General features: G+C 42.0%; 1 non-coding gene and 1 pseudogene across 1 annotated transcript; both read right to left on the bottom strand.

Annotated features, from left to right (window-relative positions):
- Window positions 1-466: 466 nt before the first annotated feature.
- Window positions 467-1,048, bottom strand: LOC149991137 (ADP-sugar pyrophosphatase pseudogene; annotated as a pseudogene).
- A 1,553-nt stretch (window positions 1,049-2,601) lies between these two features.
- Window positions 2,602-2,901, bottom strand: LOC149991136 (signal recognition particle RNA). The gene has a single exon (XR_016508772.1).
- Window positions 2,902-4,936: the final 2,035 nt, after the last annotated feature.

The raw sequence follows: 4,936 nt of genomic DNA, 5'->3' as shown, positions 1-4,936 counted from the left end.
GACACAGGTACTCCTTTGGGCAGTAGTGAGTGTCTAATGCCACTCTATTCTGCAGCACAAGTTTCCTCATTTGAGTTACCTCATCAGAAATCAGAACAACAGTGTGCTTGGTATGGTTAAGAATTATTGCAGTGTGATTTGCTAGGGCTTTAATGGCCACATGGGTTAGAACAGTGACTGCAGGGATTACAAAAAGGACTAGGGGGTAGAACCACCAGTCAGAGCTCTCCACTCAATATCATGCCCAAAATCAGTCCCAATTCCGAGGGACACTGGAAGAGTATTCAATACTCACCTTGGGATATAAATTTCTGCCCAGGTCCAATGCCCAGTCTAATTATATGGAAGATAAGGCCAACTATATTGGCCAGAGGCTCATCAGGCTCCCCATAAAAGAGAACGGGTCTGTGTCCCATTAGTAGACTGTTGCCAGTAGTCTATAGCCGTGACTACCATAATATTTTTTTGTATTCTTTCTTGTTTTTATTTTATGAAAAAGGTTCTTTAAAATCTCCATTACACTTAACTGAATACAAGGTCTTAAGTGAAGGAGGCCTTGTGACCTCATTTTCAAGAACATGGCTGTGCTCCTCTGGCCTTAAAATTTCAGGAAGGGCACTTCAAATGGCTTTGTGTTTGCATGTTTCAGTGCCAGAGCATAGGAATAGATCCTAGCATCCACTGTCAGATGTTCTTCAGCTACCAGAGCTTCAAGTCTCTTCATCAGGTCATTCTTTGGTAAGGAGATTACTTCCACAAATTCTCCATCTCCTGGCTTTGGCTTAGGTCTTACATTTTCAGCCTCATCTCCATTAATAGTCACTGTTACAATGTGTGTGGTACAGTTTGACAAACCTAGATCCATTGAGACAGCTGGAGAACATTTAGCAATACCACCTTTATAGCCAGTTTTTTCCTCCAGCTCTCGCAGAGCAGCTGCTTCTGGGCTTTCATTGTCATCTATGAGACCTGCAGGGAATTCTAGGCAGTAGCCTCCCATGGGTGGTCTGAACCGTTTCACCAGAATGACACATTCATGATGAAGAGTTCTTTGCAACACTGGGATAATTGTTACACCCTGGGCTCAAGCAGAGGGAAGGCAGAGAGGACTGGAGACACTTGGGGTGAGTTTGGCACGGCGGCCTTGAGGGGAGAACTGGGGGAGCAGCTGACCAGGTCCCAGTGCTGACCCATCCCCAGCACTGCAGGAAGACCATTCCCCCCTCAAGTGGCCCATAATGTTTTTATATAGGGCTGCCAGCATCCATCCCATGAGCTGAACAGTTTCATTTGAAGTTCCATTTGTGCATTCAATATATATGGATATGGGCTGTCATACTTTTTTTACCTGTAATGCTGACAGCCATGCCACACCATCCCAAACTGTGTATGTGAGCTATGGCTTGGGATAGTTAGCCTGCTCTCTCACAGTGAAAAACACCTTCTCGTGCACCTCTTTGAAAAGGGATTCAAAAGTCTTCCATCCTGGCAGCCAGTCCCAGGGTCTCTGGTTTGCAGGGTGGATCCACCATGGCAGGCCGGCAGAGACCATGGTCAGGAACCCTGTGCAGACCCAACAGTCTGACCAGTTGTTTACAGTGGCTAGTATTCCTGCCCATTGGGGGAAGGTGTTGCTTCTGCAGAATCCAACCAGACAACCACCAAGAATTTGACGGAGAAACCAAATAAACAAGGTCATAGTATACATCCTATGAAAACAGAAAGAATACAAAGGTTAATGAACACAGCAAACGATAAATAAGTTTCTGAGTCTGCAAGAGTGTCAGGTGAGAAGACTTCCAAATGCAAAGCTTTTGTTGGAATGAAATTAAGCAGTGACAATCTGATAGATGCTCTTTTTATGTAGTTTACATGTCTCCAGTGATACCATCAGGTGCTCAGGTAAATTCTGTATGGTTGACACTGCATCACTAGTTCTCAGTAATTCCAAATTAAAGGATAAAGGAAAAACAAAACATCAGTTCAAAAGAAAACTGGAAAAATTCAGGATCCAGTCTATTTCATAGGTGAGAGACAAAATTTTACAGACAATTCACTGAATAAGAGTCGTCGTCGGCAGCCGTCCATCTCGAGAGACGATGGTGTAGCTTATTAAGAGTCTATCTGCACCGCCGAGAATGGCTGTGCAGTCCGACTCGGGAGTGACATGGTATCTGTCTCCTCCCGTGTTGAATCGACATCTTGCGATGATGCTGGAGTGTCCTCTCCAGTGAAGCTGAAGCTACAGAGCCTGGGCAGGGTGATATGGAGGGTCTGCTGTTGCCCATGCAGCAGACCCCCCCTCTCTTCGCAGCTGAGGGATCCAAGGGAAAGACAGAGTCAATACAGCTTGGCTTCAGGTGCGCCGCAGGAGTTGCCGGTGTTGACTACGACGTCAAACCGCCTTAGGGACTCCGGCTCCGGATTTTCTGTCGGGGTTTACTCCCTTAGCCTTTCCCCTGAAGAGGTATGCCGCAAGGCAGCGGAGGTATTTTGGAGTCAGAGTTTTCCTTCTCTGATGTGCCCTGACTGGAAGATCGAACCAGCGACACTTAGCTCGCAGGCCGACGCTCAATCCACTGAGCCAAACCAGCCAGGGGTAAAAAACGGGGTCTCGCTATGTTGCCCAGGCTGGAGTGCAGTGGCTATTCACAGGCGCGATCCCACTACTGATCAGCACGGGAGTTTTGACCTGCTCCGTTTCCGACCTGGGCCAGTTCACCCCTCCTTAGGCAACCTGGTGGCCCCCCGCTCCCGGGAGGTCACCATATTGATGCCGAACTTAGTGCGGACACCCGATCGGCATAGCACACTACAGCCCAGAACTCCTGGACTCAAGCGATCCTCCTGCCTCAGCCTCCCGGGTAGCTGGGACTACAGGCGCGCGCCACCGCGCCCGGCACTGAATAAGAGTATACTTTCCATAATTGTTTATAATAGATTTTGTTAAAATGTAATTTTCCCCCTAAAATCACCCTCATTTTTATCAAAGATCCAAATCATGACCAATTCATTTACTGTATTAAGTCTAGTTTCAATTTGGTCTGACTATTTTCATAAAAACAACAGCAATAGTGATTGATCATATAGGCTTTCTTAAATCCACTTTGCTGGATTATTACAAGGAATTCCTAGACTGAGCTTTAATTAGCCCCTTGGGACTGGGAAGCCAAGCCACACAGTTTCCATTAGGACTTGCCTGCAGTACCTGCATACTTGGGTGAGTTTCTCAAGTGCTTCAGGTCTCCAAAATGTCTTCAGGTTCTTTCCATGCCATTTTTCAGGAAAGCAATCTTTGCTTCTTACCTGGAAAAATTGCCATGAACCACATGATCAAGCAAGGTACCAGACCATTTTTTCCAAGGGGTTTTTATTTCCTTAAAAGACAATCTTAACTCCTTACAGCTTTCTGATGACATCCAGAGTTCAGGCAAGACTCCTGAACATTCCAGACGAAGACTTGGGTGATAGAATCACAATTGAAAACTGGCTTTATATAACCTGTTATGAAGAAATCAGATTCTTTTTTAAAAGATTTTACATATTTATTTTTAGAGAGAGGGGAAGGGAGAGAGAAGGAGAGGGAGAAAAACATCAATGTATAGTTGACTCTCACACACCCCCAACTGGGACATGGCCTACAGCCCAGGCATGTGCCCTGGCTGGTAATCAAACCAGCGACCCTGTGGTTTGCAGGCCAGTGCTCAATCCACTGAGCCACACCAGCCAGAGCAAAAAATTAGATTCTTATCGAATTTATGCAAACAAACATATTGCTATGGAAAGAACAATACTCACTCATTAAGAACTTCCAAATTCCAGAGGGATCAGGTAGGGAGAAAAATATAAATATCTCAATATTGTTCATGAAAGTATACTTTACAGAATTGCTTTAAGAAACCATTCTCGTATGTCTGAAAAACAAATTATTAAAAATTAACAATATTTTAACAAAGTTATAAAAGACACAATTATCTTCAGTTTATTATGTCCCATAATTAATTTCTGTTTATCTTGATCATCTGCAAGCACCTCTATATATCCAGTCATTTCACAGAGCTTCAGCAATCTTCATTCAGTTTCATTCTCAGAAATACGCAATCCAAAACAAGTCAGAGAACTGTCCAGGAACCCCTCTCATGATATATTTTTGCAAATGCATTAGAGCAAAACAATGACTGTTTACAAATGACAAAACTTAAAATGACATGATTACAGAGTTGAATATAATGCAACTGACAAAGGAATTTGACTTTCTGTAACAACATTTTAAAATAACTAAAATTACATATAAAAATACAATAGAATTTATATAATCCCTAGAACATCTACTTAAATAATAAAAATGTGTGTACAAATAGAATATACTCATTATTTCTTTATTTGAAAAAGTCCCATGTACTTTAAACATATTAAATAGACCTAATTAGTTCTAAAATTTCTCTTTTATAAAAGAGGGAGAACACACACTTGAGGTATTCCAGGGGCTCATTGAAGTCATTTCTCAATTAAAATGTCTCTTAAAATTTTGAAAGGCTTTCGAGCAAACTTAGCCAAAAGATTATATCACAGACTTTTTGTAAAACAAATGTTTTATGATAATAACTTTAAAAGGCATTGAATAAACTTAAAACCAGTTTTCACATCAAATAATTTGTCCACACAACAGGATCCTGCTTAATTTATATGCGTTTATTTTCTTTAGGTCAATAAAATATCACACCCTAATTATGCCATCCAGAGGTAGAAAACATACCATATATAATATACAGAAAAATACATATCACATAAAGACTTCACACATAACTTGACTTACTGATTAGAGTGGAGAAAACACAAAATGTTCTCATTTGTTTGTCTCTTTGCATCTTCCCTCTACACAATCCTGCAACTTTCGTAGTTGCTTTTATCTCATCAAGAATATAAAACAATCTAC

The sequence above is a fragment of the Furipterus horrens genome, unplaced genomic scaffold (genome assembly GCF_987537825.1).
Source record: "Furipterus horrens unplaced genomic scaffold, mFurHor1.1.pri manual_scaffold_17, whole genome shotgun sequence".
Lineage (NCBI taxonomy): Eukaryota > Metazoa > Chordata > Mammalia > Chiroptera > Furipteridae > Furipterus > Furipterus horrens.
This window is presented reverse-complemented; position numbering and strand designations above follow the sequence as displayed.